Here is a 21,798-nt window from a genome sequence, read left to right as displayed (position 1 = left end):
TAACGGGAAACTATTAAGTGCCGACACATATTACCGGGGGTGTACGTTAAACATTTTGGGTAAGGAATTTGAAATTGACTTGATACCCATGGAACTAGGAAGCTTTGATGTAATAATCGGTATGAATTGGTTAGTCAAAACGAAATCTCACATCCTTTGTGATCTTAACGCAATCCGAATTCCTATCGAGAATGGTGAACCTTTGATTGTTTATGGCGATAAGAGTTGCACCAGACTCAACCTCGTTTCGTGCCTTAAAGTTAGAAAACTACTCCGTAAGGGTTGTTTTGCGATCCTTACCCACGTTAAGAAAGTCGAGTCCGATGAGAAGCATAACGATGATGTGCCTATTGTTAGTGACTTTTTTGATGTATTTCCCGACGAATTGCCGGGTCTTCCACCCCATCGCCCGGTTGAATTCCAAATCGATCTTATTCCGGGAGCCGCACCCGTAGCACGTGCACCATATAGACTCGCTCCATCCGAAATGCAGGAATTGCAAAGTCAAATCCAAGAACTACTGATGTGAAGCGAGGTGTATATAAAATAGTTATTATTTTACTAGGAAAAACTATTAAATACGATACAATTTTACACAAGATATTTATTTATTTATAGAATGGATATACTTAAACCTTGCTACAACACTTATAGGCAGTGTACCTAATCGTACAATAGTGTAGTTTTTAGTAAGTCCGGTTCGTTCCACAGGGAAATCTTTGAACAAAGCTCAACGCTATATTAGTTTACTTTTATAAAAATACAAATATATATATAAGTAATATTATTGTTATAAAGGGGGGTTTTTACCGTTTAATGACCGGTTTGTCGATTTTAAAACTTTAGTCGCAGTTAAAACCTAATGTAAAATATAAAATAAATACAAGACTTAAATTAAAGCGTAAAGTAAATAATGATAATGGAATTGCGAATAATAAAAATGCGATAAAATAAACTTGCGATAATTAAAAAGTACGATAATTAAAAGTGCGATAAAATAAAATAAATAAAAGTGCGATAATTAGAAGTGCAATTAAATATAAAATAAAGGAAATTAAATATGAAATAAAAGAATTATGCTTATTTAAACTTCCGTAATCATGATGTTTGACGTGTTGATTTTAGTTTTATGCCCATGGGTTAATTGTCCTTTGTCCTGGATTATTTAATATGTCCGTCTGGTTTTTGTCCATAACAGTCCATCAGTCATAAATATAAATTGCAAGTGTCCTTGTCAAATTATTATTATACCCGAAGATAAATATTCCAACTAATTGGGGATTCGAATTGTAACAAGGTTTTAATACTTTGTTTAATGAATACACCAGGTTATCGACTGCGTGTAAACCAAGGTTTTACTACTTTGTTAACAATTACACCAATTACCCTTGAATGTAATTTCACCCCTGTTTTAATTATTCTAGTGGCTATTAATCCATTCCCGTGTCCGGTTAAATGAACGATTATTCGTACATATAAATTCCCCGCCCATCGTATCCGATCGAGTGTATATGGTAATTTATAGGGACGCCCAATTGTAAATCTTTATATTAACATTAACAAACTTTCATTTAGTTAAACAAATATAAAGCCCATTAATAGCCCATAGTCTAATTTCCACAAGTGTCGTTCTTTTGTTCAAACCCCAATTATGGTACAAAGCCCAATTACCCAATTTTAGTAATTAGCCCAACATCATGATTACTTCGTTTTAAATAAGCATAATAATAACTTAGCTACGAGACATTAATATAAAAAGGTTGAACATAACTTACAATGATTAAAAATAGCGTAGCGTTACACGGACAGAATTTCGACTTACACCCTTACAACATTCGCTAACATACCCTTATTATTAGAATTAAAATTAAAATTAAAATATAAATTATATATATATATATATAAGTTTTACGTATGAAGAGGAAGAAAAAAGATATGAAATTTGATCAGAATTCGGTTGGCTTTATAGCCAGAGTTGAAAATTGGGGCTCCGCGACTCGCGGCAAAAACCCCTTCAAACTCCGCGAGTCGCGGAGGATGTATTTACAGCTCACACCCTTGGAGTTTCTCTGCCGACGGTTTTATATATATAAATATAATATATATATATAATTAATATAATTAATTATATATTATATTATATTTATATACATAGTTAACTTGTAATTTTTAGTCCGTTGCGTCGAGCGTTAAGAGTTGACTCTGGTCCCGGTTCCGGATTTTCGAACGTCCTTGCGTACAATTTTATATTTTGTACTTTGCGTTTTGAATCTTGTACTCTTGTAATTTCGAGACGTTTCTTATCAATAATTAGAACCTTTTTGATTGTCTTTTGTACTTTTGAGCTTTTTGGTCGTTTGCGTCTTCAATTCGTCGAATCTGTCTTTTGTCTTCACCTTTTATTATTTAAACGAATATCACTTGTAAATAGAACAATTGCAACTAAAAGCTTGTCTTTCTTGAGGAATAATGCTATGAAATATATGTTCGTTTTTAGCATTATCAAATATTCCCACACTTGAGCGTTGCTTGTCCTCAAGCAATATCGTCTTGAAATACTAGAATCACTTCTTTATTCTTCACACTTTGTACATCAGTGATTTCTATACGGCGGCATAAACAATGGTAGTAACGATATGGTTTACAGTCCCACATGACTATAAAAATTTAGATCCATTAAGGAAATTGGATCTTTATGAAAACATTTGATCTTTTGAAAATTAAATCTAGTTTTTACCCTAGATAAGTTTTCCGGAATAACCCTTTACCGGTGTTTGCAAAAATATTTTTGTGGGTTTGGTGGGTTTCAGATTTGAAAATTTTAGCTCAAAACTTGCGGTTTTGTGTCACCCACTTGCTAACCTTGTATTAGGAAAGCAACACGTCCAGTTTACTTGTTCCGTATATTACCTTTCGGCAAACTACCGTCCGGTTGTAAAGGAAAGCGTTGAACAAGCAACTGTTAAGGCAATGTCCCGTGACATGCTTTTAATTATGGTCTATAACGTGTCGGACGCAATTACTATCCTTGGTAGGAGCAATAGTAAAGCTCACCCTTATAATTTGTCGGTTTGGCACAAAGTCCTGTCTTTGACCATGTTATGCAACCACCGTTCTTACGGTTGACACCCGATTTAGTTCAGGTGACCTAATGAATTCCAGGTGAATTCCTAGGATTTTACGTTCAATGGTAATGAACGCATTGAAAATAGGGTTTTCAGAAAACAAATCGGTTTATAATTTTGATCAAAATATTTTCTCGTTTAGGCTCGAGTTTAGATATCATTGAATTCCATGAGTTTGAATTCTCAATCTTTAAGGTCAATCTCTAGGATTGAGTAATATCAGTCTTAAAAGCTGATTTTTAATCTTTAAGGAGATTATCCTTTCTGGGGATCTGATTCATTAGTCTTATCAAGCTAATTTGCACGGTGCCTCCCCATTGTACGAGATAAATCCTTCTCATGGTTAGGATAAATCTGACCACTTGGCGACCCTGTTTAATGCTGAGGTCCGTGGATTTCCTGCTGATTTTAGTGATGACTTTTCTAGATTTTTCGTCAACCTACAGCTGGTCTGGACGACAACTTCATGACCTAAATCAAGAAGCACGTTTCTTTTTCGGAAGACTTTACTTCCTTTTAATGATGGAATTGATTCATCGTGTAGATCCATCTCTTCTTTTCTTTCATTGGGTAAAACAGTTTAGTTTAGTCCAAAGCAAAAGTATTTTCAGTTATTTGTTACAGATATATGTGACATATGTTTAAAATAATTTGGTAAATTTTCCCACACTTGGCTTTTTATTTTTCTTTTTATCGTCCTCTATTCCATTTTAAATGAATTTTAACATTTTAATTTGTTTCTCAATTTATGTCCTTTCCGAGGTAACAATAATTTCGGTGTTAAAACCTAGTTTTATCGTTCATAAATATGTATAAACATGATTTTGAATTCATTTAATTGAAAATTTTGAAAAATTTTACTAGAATTGGGTAGTCAGTATATAAGACTAGGGCTGTTCTTTTTTATCAGAGAGCACTAGATTCTAATACAACTACTGCTTTACTAGTATTTTTAATGGTAACCAAGTGTATAAAGTAAAAAATTTTAAAATCCGAAAGAATTTAACCCCTTCCCACACTTAAGATCTTGCAATGCCCTCATTTGCAAGAAATCAGTAACAATTTAAATTATTGAGGGTGATTTGTGTGAAAATGATTAAATTTTTACCAAAGTTTCCAAATATATTGGCGTTTGTTTGCTGAATGATAAATGGTGCACATCATTTGTTCATTCCGTCTTGTTGTTATTTCACATATATTTTGCATCTTGTCGTCAAAATTAGTTGCTTTTGCTGAACTTAATGCCAGTCTTTGAAAATGCGTTGTTTTACCCTGTTGTGTACATAAGATAAACTGCAAACATATATACATATTTTTGAAGTTTGGTATATTACCCCACATTCAAAAATTATTAAAATCTAAGAATAAAAGTTAGATAATTATAAAAATGATTACAATATTAACAAAAATATTAAATGCATCAATAATTACAAATTACAAAATAATAAAAATAAAAAAAATAAAAATAAAAATAAAAAGTAAACTAAGGATGATATTGGTACCAATAGGGGTTCCACGCATAACCATAAGTGCTATAGAATGCTTCAGCAGGGTCATACGTAGGATATGGTGGCTGCATCTCTATCGACCAAGGAGGGAAGACGGGTTTCGGTGTAGGAATATAGTTTCTACCTATATGTTGGCAATGCGCTATGATCTGGTTCTGATGAACTTGCCAATCTTCAAATGCCCTCTGTCTAGCATTTTCGTATTCCTGAGAAGCTATAAACCTATGCATTTCTTGCATCTCATTCCCCCTCCTACATTACCTTGCTGCTGGTTTCTCTCTACCTGTGGATGTCTACCATTGTATCGTACTGCGGCGTTATTTCGCCGCTTCAAAACTTTCGCACCATGGTATACATTTAAACCTATAGTGTCGCGGGGTTCCGGCTCTTCTACTAATAATCCCCCCCGACTTATATCCACACCGAGATATTCACCAATCAAAGTAATAAAAATACCACCTCCTATTATGCTATGTGGACGCATCCCCCGAACCATAGCTGATAAATAATAACCCACACAATATGGTATACTTACAGCGCTGTGTGGGTCTCGAATACACATATGGTAAAACAAATCTTGTTCATTTACCTTTTCTTTGTTTTTACCCCTTTGTGTAATCGAATTAGCTAAAAACCTATGTATTACTCTTAATTCGGCTCTATCTATATCCAAATAAGAGTAGTTTCCCCCTTTGAAACGGTGATGGCTTGTCATTTGACTCCACACACCGTGTGTATCAAAATTCTCATCTATCTTTCTACCGTTTAGTATCAACCCTCTACAATCGGCAGATGCTAACTCCTCAGGCGTATATATACGTAAAGCCTGAGCCATGTCCAGTAAAGACATGTGGCGCATCGAACCGCCTAACACAAATCTAATAAAAGAACGATCGGTTAAACTAGCTACCCGATCATTCAACTCTATACTACATAACAATTCTTCACACCATACTTTATATACAGGTCTACGCATGGTGAATAGACGTACCCAGTCATTAAAAGTAGAATTACCATACCTCTGTACAAGTAATTCCCTAATTGGCCCGGCCAATTCTACAGCTTCTAAGGGTCCCCATTCTATGACCCTCGGTACCTCAACAACCTTAGAATAAAGAGTATGCAAACCCCTTTGATATTTTGGATAATCTATCCAAAGTCTGTCAAATCTCAGGTTCGGGTGCAACTGTTCCAAGTGCATATCTGAAAAGGTCATGACTGGATGAGGTACATCCTTCTTGTAGTAGTTATCTACCTCCTGTTGTTCCAAGTTCTCAGCAGGAGCATGGTGGGCTTGGGATGAAGATTCACCCCTTTCATTCTGCAAAACACATCTAACACAAATTTTGTGCATCCAAATATGCATTAGTGTCAGCAAAATCATCAATCAAAATAATTACAATGACATTATTAATTTATATCAAACTTAAGCTTATTTTCACATTTTTATCAAATCTACACTTTTTCAAATAAGCATATACGAAAATTTTCGCCAAGTTCATAAGCATTCAACTTAAATAACATGTCAAAATAATCATTACTAGCAATCAAACAAGTCTCAAATGGCATTATCTTTCAAAAATCAAGTTCATGAATTTTAGACTTGAAAAAGTCCTCTTTAATTCTCAAAATCATGTTTAGGCTAAAAGTTTGGATCATTTAACTACCTAGACATGTTACACTACTCAATTTAGCTACAATTCATGACAAAAATCGGCCATAACCTGTTTATATCAAAAAGCCCCAAATTTGCTCAAGAACACAAACCCTAGATTATTCAAAAATTGAAGTTTAAGGCTTCTAATCATGTTAAACAACATCAATCTAGGTTATACAAGCATAATACATAAACAATTTAAGTCTAATTACACTAAAAAGCATCAAAATCAAATTGGGGAAAAAATAGCTCAAGAACACTAAAATTCGAATTAAATGGTGTTTAGGTGTAGAAATTTACCGTTTTTCTTGAGTAATTCTTAGATATCATCCTTCTCAACATGATTTTAGCAAAAAATTTGGTGATTAACGGTTAAAAATTGGGATTTTTGGGGTGTTTTTGGGTGGTTTTTTCGGGGTTTTTTCGCAGCTATTTCGCTGTGTTTTTGTGTGTTTTTGTGTGGGTTGAGTGAACTGATCGTGCAGCTCTTTTATTTTTTTTCTGTAATTTGGTCCCTCCGCGAGTCGCGGAGATTTAGGCTCCAAACTCCGCGAGTCGCGGAGTTTGGTATTTTTTTTTTTTTTTTTTTTTTTTTATAATCATTAACTTTTGAAAACAATTAAGAAATTAATTTTAAAATTTTGTTTCCCTTGTTATTTAGGATGAGGTCGTTTCGGATCGATGTCCTAGTCCGTCCCTCGACAAAATTTTAAAATTTGTCTTTTTGTAGCGATTGTTTTAAAAGCTAAGATTTTTGGGTTTTTTCAATGTTTTTGGCATACTTTAAATCAATAAGATTAAAAATAATGATAATAAAAGTTCTCGTCCCTCCCTTGGGTAAAGCAATTTCGGTTCAAAGACCTAGTCTTCAACTTACGACGAATTTTAAAAATCATATTTTTAACTTAATGAGATAAAGTAAATTTTTGTTTTTAAATTCACACAACTTAAATATAAAATTCAAATTTAAAAATTCACACCAAACTTAAAATTTAAAATGCATAAAATTAAAAATTAATATTTTAAAAATTAAAAATTCACACCAAACTTAATTTAAAAATTTATAAATTCATATCAAACTTATATTAATTTTTCAAATATTTACAATTTTAAATATATTGTTTTTACAAAGTTTACAATATTATTTTAAGATTTAAATATTAATTTTAAAAACATGGTAAAAATAAAATTAAAAATCTTTTTGTCTTTTTATCCCACTTTAATCAATCAAATATTATCAAAAATATGCGCCCCTCTTTTCGGTAAAGTAATTTCGGTTCCAAGACCTAATTTAACTCATGACGAATTTTTGAAATATTTTGGGTTGATTGATTAAAGATATTTATACCTTAAGAATAAACGTTAAATTTCGCAGTGATGTAATAAATTTTTGAATGATATCAATAATTTCGGTCGCCAAACCTAATTTTATTTAATACCAATTTAATACTTTTTAGCGAACAAATTAGCGTTTATTATCAAAAGGTTAAAAATAAAAATAAAAACTAAAAACTGTACAGACATACCTGTGAAATAGATTTCTTAGTTATATGATCTATTATATTCATAAGATAGTCGGTTTAATTGGTTTTCCATGGCTGCATAGGCGTAACCTCGAGCATTCATTGTCTTTTCTTCTAAACATATGAACGGTCCGTCTCTGCATAAAGTAACAAATTCGGTATTTGAATAGGTTTGATTATTTGAACATTTACCTCCATGTGACCATTTTCCGCATTTGTGACATCGTTCTAGGTGTCGTGCTCTTCTTTTCGCTGCGGATTTTGATTTTCCTTTACCAAATTGTAACTTATTATCTTCGCATCTGGATCCTTTTCTAACTCCGTCCATTCTTTCTCTGATTACTGATACTAATTCACTCGGTAGTATGTCATTATTTCTTTTAGTGATCAAAGCGTGTAGCATTAGACCATGGTTTAATTCACAGGCAGTCTTCATTTTGTAAAAACCTAAAAAAAATAAAAATTCAGAATGGGGGGAGAAGACTAGTTCTTTAGGGTCTGCTAGGGAAAGACCATTCGGGTTCCATTTTTGAAAACTACACGAAAACAGACAATCTAACTCTAACAGAAATACATATTATCCTTTAAAGACTTGATTCTCCCCACACTTAGTTAGCTGTGGTGTCGAAATTGTGATTAACTTCGTTGTCGACTTCCATCGGACCCTGTATGTAATGTTTAACTCTGTGACCATTAACTTTAAATTCAATCCCATTTGAATTTATTAATTCTATCGTTCCGTATGGGAAAACTCTTTTGACTATGAATGGTCCAGACCATCTTGATTTCAATTTTCCAGGAAATAGCTTGAATCGTGAATTGAAAAGAAGAACTCTGTCTCCTTCTTTGAATTCTTTTGAACTTCTGATTCTTTTATCATGCCATTTCTTCGTTCTTTCTTTATAGATTAACGAATTTTCGTATGCTTCATGTCTTAATTCTTCTAATTCGTTTAGTTGACTTAATCGTAGACGTCCGGCTTCATGTAAATCAAGATTACATGTTTTCAAAGCCCAAAATGCTTTGTGTTCAATTTCTACTGGAAGATGACATGCTTTTCCATACACAAGTCTAAAAGGTGTGGTTCCAATTGGAGTTTTGTAGGCTGTTCTAAAAGCCCAGAGTGCATCCTCCAATTTAATGGACCATTCCTTCGGATTTGATCCTACGGTTTTCTCTAGAATACGTTTTAAAGCTCGGTTGGTATTTTCAACTTGTCCACTTGTTTGTGGATGATATGCGGTGGAGATTTTATGAGTTACTCCATATCTTTTAAGAACTTTCTCAAGTTGATTATTACAGAAATGAGTACCCCGATCACTTATTAAAGCTTTCGGTGTTCCAAACCTTGCAAAAAGACGTTTTAAAAAGTTGACTACAACTCGTGCATCGTTAGTTGGGAGAGCTTGTGCTTCCGCCCATTTAGATACATAATCAATGGCTACGAGTATATATAGATTATTATGAGATTTTGGAAATGGACCCATAAAGTCAATACCCCAAATGTCAAATACTTCACATACTTGGATGACATTTTGTGGCATTTCATCACGTTGACTTATTTTTCCGGTCCTTTGACATGCATCACAGGATTTGCAAAGAAGGTGTGCGTCTTTGTAAATTGTAGGCCAATAGAATCCAGCTTCATAAACTTTTCTTGCTGTTAGTTGAGGCCCATAATGCCCTCCTGTTGGTCCTGTGTGACAATGGTTTAAAATTTTACTAGCTTCATCTCCAAATACACATCGGCGTATTATTCCATCGGGACAACTTTTAAACAGATGTGGATCTTCCCAGAAATAGTGTTTTATATCACTGAAGAATTTCTTTCGTCTTTGGTACGATAATCCTTTTTCAAGGAATCCACATACTAAATAATTTGCATAGTCTGCAAACCATGGGATTTCTTTATAATCTATCTTCAATAGATATTCATCAGGAAAGTTGTCTTGTATGGCCGATTCATTTAGAACTTCTAATTCGGGATTTTCAAGACGAGAAAGATGATCAGCGGCGAGATTTTCTGCTCCTCTTTTATCTCGGATTTCAATATCAAACTCTTGTAAGAGTAAGATCCAACGGATTAATCTTGGTTTAGCATCTTGTTTTGAAAATAGGTATCTAAGAGCAGAATGGTCGGTATAGACCACCGTTTTTGCTAGAACGAGATATGATCGAAATTTGTCAAAAGCAAAGACAATAGCAAGGAGTTCTTTTTCAGTAGTTGTATAGTTCGTTTGTGCTCCTTGTAACGTCTTACTAGCATAATATATAGGTTGAAATCGTTTTTCAATCCTTTGTCCTAAAACGGCTCCCATTGCAAAATCACTTGCATCGCACATTAGTTCAAATGGTAGATTCCAATTTGGTGTTATCATGATCGGTGCATTAGTGAGTTTTTCTTTAAGAATATTAAAAGATTTGATACACTCATCTGAAAAGATGAATGGCGCATCCTTTTCTAGGAGTTTATTCATAGGAGTGGCAATTTTAGAAAAATCTTTTATGAAACGTCGGTAAAAACCGGCATGCCCTAGAAAACTCCTAACTCCTCTAACATTGGTGGGATGTGGAAGTTTAGCAATTACATCTACTTTAGCTCTATCCACTTCAATTCCTTCTTTTGAAATTTTATGTCCAAGAACGATGCCTTCTTTAACCATGAAATGGCATTTCTCCCAATTAAGTACTAGATTTGATTTTTCGCATCTAATTAGCATTCGTTCCAGATTAACTAGACATGATTTAAATGTATCACCGAAGACTGAAAAGTCATCCATGAATACTTCCATGCATTCTTCTATCATGTCATGAAAAATCGCCATCATACACCTTTGAAAGGTTGCAGGGGCGTTACAAAGTCCAAATGGCATGCGTTTGTAAGCAAAAGTACCATAAGGGCACGTGAATGTGGTTTTCTCTTGATCTTCGGGTGCTATTGGAATTTGAAAATATCCGGAAAATCCATCTAGAAAACAATAGTAACTATTTCCGGCTAATCTTTCCAACATTTGATCTATGAAAGGTAAGGGAAAGTGATCTTTTCTGGTGGCGTCATTTAATTTTCTATAATCAATACATACACGCCATCCTGTTACAGTCCTAGTAGGAATAAGCTCATTTTTCTCATTTGTGATGACAGTCATGCCACCCTTCTTAGGCACGCATTGAACTGGGCTTACCCATGGACTATCAGAGATTGGATATATTAAACCTGCATCTAGCAGTTTAATAATCTCTTTCTTAACTACATCTTGCATATTAGGATTTAGTCTTCGTTGACGTTGCACATACGTTTTATGACCTTCTTCCATAAGGATTTTATGTGTGCAATACGAAGGACTTATTCCTTTAATATCATGAATCTTCCATGCAATGGCTGGTTTATGAGCTTTCAACACAGAAATGAGTTGTGATTTCTCATTTTCAGTAAGAGAAGACGATATTATTACAGGTAATTCAGATTCACCATGTAAATAAGCGTATTCCAAATGGTTTGGAAGTGGCTTTAACTCTAATTTCGGAGGTTCTTCTATCGATGATTTATATCGATATCTGTCTTCTTCTTTTAGCATTTGAATTTCTTCTGTTGTTGGTTCATATCCATTAGCTATAAGTGTAGCTAACATTTCAGCTTCATCAATTGGTTCATTACCTTCTCCTAAAGAACATTCTCCTGTTCCTTGTAATTCTGGAAATTCTTCTAATAATTCTGCATGTGCATCTATAGTTTGAATATAATAACATGTATCATCTGCAGATTGTGGTTGTTGCATTGCTCTATCAACTGAAAAGGTAACACTCTCATCCTCTATACTTAGGGTCAGTTTCTTACCGAACACGTCTATCATTGCTTTAGCCGTGTTTAAGAATGGTCTTCCTAATATGAGAGGAACTTGAGAATCTTCTTCCATGTCCAAAACAACAAAATCTACTGGAAATACTAAAGTACCAACTTTAACTAGCATGTTCTCCATTATTCCTCTAGGATATTTTATTGATCTATCGGCTAGTTGTATGCTTATTCTTGTTGGTTTCAATTCTCCAAGGTCTAGTTTAGCGTATAGTGAATACGGCATTAGATTTATACTAGCACCTAAGTGTGCCAATGCTTCTATTGAACTAAGACTACCCAGAAAACATGGAATTGTGAAACTTCCTGGATCAGATAGTTTTTCTGGTATCTTATTCAACAGCACTGCTGAACAATTAGCATTCATAGTAACAGCCGAGAGTTCTTCCATTTTCTTTCTATTCGTGATTAGATCTTTCAAGAATTTAGCATATCTTGGCATTCCTGAAATCACATCAATGAAAGGAAGATTTACATTTATCTGTTTAAACATATCCAAGAATTTGGATTGCTCGGCTTCAAGTTTTTCTTTCTTCATTTTACTCGGATAAGGAAGTGGTGGTTGGTATGGTTTAACATAAGGTTTATCCTTAACTGTGTTATCTTCATTAACCTTTTCAACTACCGGTTCTTTTTCCTTATCTTGATCAGGTTGTGGTTCTTGTGGAGTAGGAATAGTTTCATCAGAAGTTACAGGTATTTCAGGTGGTTTAAGTGTTGTACCACTTCTTGTGGTAATAGCTTTAGCTGTTTCATTTCGTGGGTTAGCATTTGTATCACTAGGTAGACTTCCCGGTTTTCTTTCACCTATTAACCTTGCTAGGTTACTTACTTCTTGTTCCAGATTTTGAATAGAAGCTTGTTGATTTCTAAATGCTTGAGCATTTTGTTCATTGGTTTGTTTTTGAGATGTGAAAAACTGCGTTTGAGTTTCAACTAGATTCGTCATCATATCTTCTAAATTCGGCTTTTTGTCATCGGTTTGTTGTGGTGGTTTGTTTTGAAAATTTGGTCTTTGCTGATTGTAAGTATTATTGGATACTTGTTGATTGCTAGGACCTTGTTGGTTATTGTATGGAATATTTCGGTTATAGTTCTGATTTTGATTGTAAATAGGTCTTGGCGGTTGATAATTATTCTGATAATTATTTCCAGGCCTTTGGTTTATGTATGAAATATTCTCTCTTTGTTCCATTGTTAATTCAATACTGAGACAATCTTTTGTCAAATGTGGTCCTCCACACTGCTCACAACTAATTCGTATTGAGTGAATATCCTTAGTCATCTTTTCCATTCGTCTCTCGAAAGCATCTATCTTTGCTGAAATGGAATCTAAGTCATGGCTAGAATCGGCTCTAGCTGCTTTAGATGATCTAATGATATCTTTTTCTTGGTGCCACTCATGTGAGTGGGAAGCAGTGTTATCAATAATTTTGTAAGCATCAGTTTCGGTTTTCTTCATAATAGAACCACCAGCTGCTATATCTATGTCTTTCCTTGTAGTGATGTCGCATCCTTGGTAGAATATTTGTACTATTTGACAGGTGTCTAAACCATGTTGCGGACATCCTCTTAACAACTTTCCATATCTTGTCCACGCCTCATATAGAGTTTCATTTGGTTTCTGTGTGAACGTAACAATTTCTGCTTGAAGTCTTACGGCTTTAGATGCAGGAAAGAATTGTTTAAGAAATTTGTCAATTAAAACATCCCATGTATCGATCGCCCCTTCAGGTAACGATTCCAACCAATCTTTGGCTTCTCCCTTTAAAGTCCAGGGAAATAACATGAGATATATCTGTTCATCCTCCACTTCTCGGATTTTAAATAGTGTGCAGATCCTATTAAAGGTACGTAGATGTTCATTTGGATCTTCCTTCGGCGCACCACTAAATTGGCATTGATTAGTCACCATGTGTAGAATTTGTCCTTTGATTTCATAATCTGGCGCATTAATGTCTGGATGAGTAATTGCGTGACCTTGGCCAGTGCGTTTAGCTCTCATTCGGTCTTCCATACTTAAAGGTTCCAGATTCTCCATAATTGAATTTGTTGAATCGGTATCACTAGATGATTCTGTTTTAATAGTTCGTTCCTCAACAATCTCTGTTTGAATGATTTGTGGTTCCGGAGGAAAGTTTAATGGTTCAGGATCTACGAACCGTTCCTGAATATTCTCTGGATTCTCAATTGTGAGGTTGGGTTCAAAAAATGGATTATCGGAAATTTGAACTGAAGTACTTGGTCGACTGGATGACGATTCTAAAGAAAAATCAACGGCGGTTATATTTGTTAAACGATGTCTTGATCGAGTTACAGGTGGTGAACGTACAAAAGGTGGTGAACGTCTTGCTCGGTGCATTCACAGAATATCCTATTAGTTTTTAAAAGGAAAGAAAAATTATAATAAGTTATCCAATCAATAGACTTTTCTGATTTTGCCCACGTTTCGAATAGCCAAAAGATGCAGCAGAGGGGCAGGATTCGTTTGGTCTCAATATAATTGAGGACTGTTTGGCTCCAATAACCCGGTCCACGTACAAATCCAACTATTACTACGAACCAGAAAATTTTGATGTCTATCAATTTAACTACTCAAAATAAATTTTCGTAATTTTAAGAAATTTAGATAAGAAGTAGAATAAAATTCTAAGTCCTAAAAACTAGAATGGCGAGAAATAAGAAAGACAAAGAGTTCGTCGCAAAAGGTCGAAAAAGAAAAATGGTTGAAAAATAAAAGGTGACGGAAAAATAAAAGAAACTTATAAAAACTTAAAAATACTTAACTAATTTAACCTTATTACTACAACTAACTTAAAATTATAATCGCAAATTGATATTACTAATTGGAATGATAATTGATACATAGTAAAAGGTCTAAAAATATTAAAGCTTACAGGAAAAACTAAATCCCAAATGGAAATAACTTAAAAAGAAACTAAAACTTAAAAAGGCGTCGCAAAATTCTAAAGCACCTAATTCTTAGTCTAAAGAAAAAGCACTTAAGGAATTCTACGGCAAAGCCTAAAAATCTAGGAGTAAAAATAACTATAGCAAAAACTAAGTTTAAAATTAAATATGAGCTAAAAAATACAAATATTACGCTACAACGATTAAAAAGGGACAAAATATAAAAATATACAAAAAGTTGTAAAAAGTACAATTTTTATAAAAAAATATTATTTTTATATTATTTATTAAATAAAACTACTAATTTTACAATTTAATAAAACTAATTAAACTAAAATATATAAATAAAATAAAAAGTAAAAAAAAATAAAACTAAAACTAATACTAATAATAATAATAATAATAATTAGGTTTAATAATTAATAATAATTAATATTAACCGTAATTAATGCAGGTTTAGGGCTTCCTGTCGCCTGTCAGAAACCCTCCGCGAGTTGCGGTGATTAAAGAAGAAAACCCCGCGAGTCGCGGGGTTCAGAAATTCAGCTGACAGGGTTGAGTTTTTACGCGTTTTCTTTATTTTTTATTTTTTTTATTTTATGTTTTCTGTTTTTTTAAATAAATAAAAGATTTTAAAATAAAACTTATATTTTTATAAACTAAAATAGAAATAAAGAAACTTATAAAACTTAAATATTTAACAAAATCTTAAAAATACTAATATTTTTGTTTTTTTTCTTTTTTTTGAATAATTAAAACGTATTTTTACAAAAGCGACTTTTAATAAAAGTAACTAAAAATCTTTTTTTTTTTTTTTTATATTAGCGTTGCGCTTCCGGCTTTTAAGAGTGTTCCCCGGCAGCGGCGCCAAAAATACTTGATGTGAAGCGAGGTGTATATAAAATATTTATTATTTTACTAGGAAAAACTATTAAATACGATACAATTTTACACAAGATATTTATTTATTTATAGAATGGATATACTTAAACCTTGCTACAACACTTATAGGCAGTGTACCTAATCGTACAGTAGTGTAGTTTTTAGTAAGTCCGGTTCGTTCCACAGGGAAATCTTTGAACAAAGCTCAACGCTATATTAGTTTACTTTTATAAAAATACAAATATATATATAAGTAATATTATTGTTATAAAGGGGGGTTTTTACCGTTTAATGACCGGTTTGTCGATTTTAAAACTTTAGTCGCAGTTAAAACCTAATGTAAAATATAAAATAAATACAAGACTTAAATTAAAGCGTAAAGTAAATAATGATAATGGAATTGCGAATAATAAAAATGCGATAAAATAAACTTGCGATAATTAAAAAGTACGATAATTAAAAGTGCGATAAAATAAAATAAATAAAAGTGCGATAATTAGAAGTGCAATTAAATATAAAATAAAGGAAATTAAATATGAAATAAAAGAATTATGCTTATTTAAACTTCCGTAATCATGATGTTTGACGTGTTGATTTTAGTTTTATGCCCATGGGTTAATTGTCCTTTGTCCTGGATTATTTAATATGTCCGTCTGGTTTTTGTCCATAACAGTCCATCAGTCATAAATATAAATTGCAAGTGTCCTTGTCAAATTATTATTATACCCGAAGATAAATATTCCAACTAATTGGGGATTCGAATTGTAACAAGGTTTTAATACTTTGTTTAATGAATACACCAGGTTATCGACTGCGTGTAAACCAAGGTTTTACTACTTTGTTAACAATTACACCAATTACCCTTGAATGTAATTTCACCCCTGTTTTAATTATTCTAGTGGCTATTAATCCATTCCCGTGTCCGGTTAAATGAACGATTATTCGTACATATAAATTCCCCGCCCATCGTATCCGATCGAGTGTATATGGTAATTTATAGGGACGCCCAATTGTAAATCTTTATATTAACATTAACAAACTTTCATTTAGTTAAACAAATATAAAGCCCATTAATAGCCCATAGTCTAATTTCCACAAGTGTCGTTCTTTTGTTCAAACCCCAATTATGGTACAAAGCCCAATTACCCAATTTTAGTAATTAGCCCAACATCATGATTACTTCGTTTTAAATAAGCATAATAATAACTTAGCTACGAGACATTAATATAAAAAGGTTGAACATAACTTACAATGATTAAAAATAGCGTAGCGTTACACGGACAGAATTTCGACTTACACCCTTACAACATTCGCTAACATACCCTTATTATTAGAATTAAAATTAAAATTAAAATATAAATTATATATATATATATAAGTTTTACATATGAAGAGGAAGAAAAAAGATATGAAATTTGATCAGAATTCGGTTGGCTTTATAGCCAGAGTTGAAAATTGGGGCTCCGCGACTCGCGGCAAAAACCCCTTCAAACTCCGCGAGTCGCGGAGGATGTATTTACAGCTCACACCCTTGGAGTTTCTCTGCCGACGGTTTTATATATATAAATATAATATATATATAATTAATATAATTAATTATATATTATATTATATTTATATACATAGTTAACTTGTAATTTTTAGTCCGTTGCGTCGAGCGTTAAGAGTTGACTCTGGTCCCGGTTCCGGATTTTCGAACGTCCTTGCGTACAATTTTATATTTTGTACTTTGCGTTTTGAATCTTGTACTCTTGTAATTTCGAGACGTTTCTTATCAATAATTGGAACCTTTTTGATTGTCTTTTGTACTTTTGAGCTTTTTGGTCGTTTGCGTCTTCAATTCGTCGAATCTGTCTTTTGTCTTCACCTTTTATTATTTAAACGAATATCACTTGTAAATAGAACAATTGCAACTAAAAGCTTGTCTTTCTTGAGGAATAATGCTATGAAATATATGTTCGTTTTTAGCATTATCAACTACTTGATCGTGGTTTTATCCAACCTAGCCATTCACCTTGGGGCGCTCCGATTTTGTTTGTTAAAAAGAAAGACGGATCCCTACGAATGTGCATTGATTATCGTGAACTAAACAAATTGACGGTTAAGAACCGATATCCTCTTCCTCGCATCAATGACCTCTTTGATCAATTACAAGGTTTTGCGTATATTCAAAAATCGATCTCCGCTCGGGTTATCATCAATTAAGGGTTAAGGGGGAAGATGTCTCCAAAACCGCTTTCCGAACTCGTTATGGTAGTTATGAATTTCTTGTAATGCCATTTGGTCTCACTAACGCACTGGCGGTGTTCATGGATCTTATGAACCGCGTGTGCAAACCGTATCTTGACAAATTCGTTATCGTGTTCATCGATGATATTTTGGTCTATTCAAAAAGCGAAGAAGAACACGAGGAACACCTCCGACTTGTGCTTGAACTTTTAAGACAAGAAAGACTCTATGCCAAATTCTCCAAGTGTGAATTTTGGTTGAAGGAAGTTCAATTTCTTGGTCATGTTGTAAGTGACCAAGGTATTAAAGTCGATCCATCAAAAATCGAAGCCATTAGTAAATGGGAAACTCCTACTACTCCGACTCACATTCGTCAATTCTTGGGTCTCGCCGGGTACTATCGTAGATTCATCGAAAACTTCTCTTTGGTTGCACGTCCTCTAACCGCATTAACTCACAAGGGAAAGAAATTCATTTGGGCGACCGAGCAAGAATCCGCGTTCCAAATCTTGAAGACAAAGCTTACCACCGCTCCTATCTTGTCACTTCCCGAAGGCAACGATGATTTTGTTGTGTATTGCGACGCCTCGAAACATGGTTTTTGGTGTATGTTGATGCAACGAACGAAAGTCATTTCTTATGCTTCTCGACAACTCAAAATTCATGAACGAAACTACACGACACATGATCTCGAACTCGGAGCCGTTGTCTTTGCACTTAAAATGTGGAGACACTATCTTTATGGAACCAAGAGTACTATCTTTACCGATCACAAAAGTCTCCAACACATCTTCGATCAAAAGCAACTAAACATGAGACAACGAAGGTGGATTGAAACCTTAAACGATTACGATTGCGAACTTCGTTACCATCCCGGGAAGGCAAACGTAGTAGCCGATGCCTTAAGTCGAAAAGAAAGAGAGGTGCCTCTTCGTGTCCGAGCCTTAAACATCACCATCCACACCAACCTTAATAGCCAAATTCGGATAGCCCAAGATGAGGCTCTCAAGGATGAAAACGTTTCACACGAGCTCTTGAACATTCTCGTCTCTCGATTCGAAACTAAGGAAACCGGACTCCGATATTTCGCCGGAAGGATTTGGGTGCCTAGTTATGGGAACCTACGAAGTCTCATTTTAGATGAAGCCCATAAGTCACGATACTCGATCCACCCCGGTGCCAATAAGATGTACCACGACCTTAAACAACAATATTGGTGGCCGAACATCAAAAGGGGCGTAGCTACTTATGTTTCCAAGTGTTTGACATGTTCCAAAGTCAAAGCCGAACACCAAAGACCGTCCGGACTACTTCAACAACCCGAGATCCGGCAATGGAAGTGGGAAAGGATAACGATGGATTTTATCACCAAACTACCAAAAACGACGGGCGGTTATGATACCATTTGGGTTATTGTTGACCGCCTCACCAAATCCGCACACTTTCTTGCCATGAAGGAGACCGACAAAATGGAGAAACTTGCGCAACTTTACATTAAAGAAATCGTAGCCCGACACGGTGTACCTTTATCGATTATCTCCGACCGAGATGGCCGTTTTGTTTCTAGATTTTGGCGTACCTTGCAAGAAGCGTTGGGAACGCGTTTAGACATGAGCACCGCATATCATCCTCAAACCGATGGACAAAGCGAACGTACAATTCAAACCTTGGAGGACATGTTACGAGCTTGCGTGGTTGATTTTGGAAAAGCTTGGGACAAGCACTTACCTCTCGCCGAGTTCTCTTACAACAATAGTTATCACGCGAGTATTAAAGCCGCACCTTTTGAAGCGCTATACGGCCGAAAATGTCGTTCACCTCTTTGTTGGGCCGAGGTAGGCGACGTGCAAATCACCGGACCCGAACTCATTCACGAAACCACCGAGAAGATCGTACAAATCCGAGATAGGCTCCGGACGGCCCGGAGTCGTCAAAAGTGCTACACCGACAAAAGACGCAACGACCTCGAATTTCAAGTCGGTGACCGAGTAATGTTAAAAGTTGCACCTTGGAAAGGTGTAATCCATTTTGGGAAACGCGGGAAGCTAAATCCGCGGTATATTGGTCCTTTCGAAATCTTGGAGCGTATTGGAAACGTTGCTTATCGTTTAGATCTTCCGCCTCAATTGAACTCCGTTCATCCTACCTTCCATGTATCTAACTTGAAAAAGTGTCTTGCCGAACCCGATATCGTCATCCCTCTCGAGGAACTTACTATTGATGACAAGCTTCATTTTGTGGAGGAACCGGTTGAAATTGTGGACACCTCCGTCAAGACATTGAAACGAAGCCGAATCCCGATTGTTAAAGTCCGTTGGAACGCCAAAAGAGGACCCGAGTTTACTTGGGAAAGGCAAGGTCAAATGCAAAAGAAATACCCTCATTTATTCCCAATTCCGGAAACGCAGGATTCCGAGGAAGAAACAACGACTACTACGCCTACTTAAATTTCGGGACGAAATTTCTTTTAAGGAGTAGGTAATGTAACATCCCGCCTTTTTCCGTTTACTTTTCCATTTAACTATTTAAATCCCGTTATATGTTTATAACATCTCCCGTTAATACGTGTTTTAAAAATATCTCGTCTAGGTAATTCACGCACCCGCAACCGAACTTGAGGGACTAGTTTCGCCAAAATGCCAAAGAGGTGACTAGCCTTTGACTAGTCAACCCCCACCCCCATCTTTTCTTTTTCATTTTCCCTTTTCTTCTTCTACTTCCATATTTTCTCTCAATTTCTCAAACAAGGAATCATCATCTAAATCCAAGCTAGCGGGTGTCTTGCAAAACAAATTACATATTTGAAATCCTTGCAACTTCCTCTTCGATTCCATACCAACTTCATCAAGTTTGGGTAACTTTATAAAATCACTAGATTTTGTGTTCTTGATATTTTTGAACTTATAAAGTTGTTAATTAGTGTATATGGCTCAAGTCTAACATGAATATATGATTTATATGCTCGATTTCGTTATTTGAAGTAACTAGCTTGAGTATGAACTTTGGTGTGTTTGATTTGGTGATTTGGTTGTTTGAATGTTGTTAAATGTTATAAATGCATGTATTAAATGTGTTCCTAGTATCATTAGCTTCAAATTGATGTGTAGGTTGCTTGAGAAAACTCCATAAACTTGATTAGTGATTTTGGTGAATTCGGGTTAGGGTTTGATAAGCTTGAAATGAATATTTGATGCATTGAATGACATGAATTGTAGTTAGTAAGTAGTTAGTTGTATTGTATGCTCGATTACCTACAAAACGGCATGTTATATGTATGCATTAAATGCCCGAATCATAAATGTGCACTTATCAAATTTGTGTATTAAATGTGTGCATTAATTGATCATTTACTTTGGAAAGCCGATTGTTACAAATAACATTTTTGGTTGGTGAAATGTATTTAGATGTGTTCTTTGTCAAATTACCTTTCTAACGATATAAGATACGAGTTCTAAGTATTAGCGGTTTGCGAGTTATGCTTGAAAGTGTTTGGAATTGAGACTTGGACATTTGAGACTGACCAGGTACCAGTTCCCGTGTATTGTCGCGGCGCGACAATTTGGGGCCGCGGCGCGGCCTAAGCCGTGTCCAGTTTCTGACCTCTTTGGTCAAAATACGAAAAATGTTTGGCACACTATGGACCTCCGATTCACATGAGACTTGTTCTAACATGCTTATATATGAATAAAAACCTCAGAAAAATAGTTCGGGACCCGACCCGAACGTGTTGACTTTCGTTGACTTTGACCGACCAAAGTTTGACTTTTTGTCAAACTTAACCAAATGATTATGCAACCTTCCTAACTTGTTTCTGTACTTGTATCTTGCATGAAACTTGACAATTTGATTCACATGCTACATAATCGAGTCGTAACGAGCCATAGGACTAATTAAACATCTTTGACCTATCGTGTTTACCGTTATTGATACGACCTATTGGTTTAGGTCAAGACTAGCACTATCCTTCGCACACGTTACTTTGTGAAGTACTTTTCATACGTGCACTCAAGGTGAGATCATAGTCCCATCTTTCAAACAACTTTTATGCTTTAAACTATGGGATGAGAAACATATACGTATCATGCTTTTACACTTTGAACACAAGTACGAA

Source organism: Rutidosis leptorrhynchoides, chromosome 2 (assembly GCF_046630445.1).
Source record: "Rutidosis leptorrhynchoides isolate AG116_Rl617_1_P2 chromosome 2, CSIRO_AGI_Rlap_v1, whole genome shotgun sequence".
Lineage (NCBI taxonomy): Eukaryota > Viridiplantae > Streptophyta > Magnoliopsida > Asterales > Asteraceae > Rutidosis > Rutidosis leptorrhynchoides.
Note: the sequence above shows the minus strand (reverse complement) of the source record.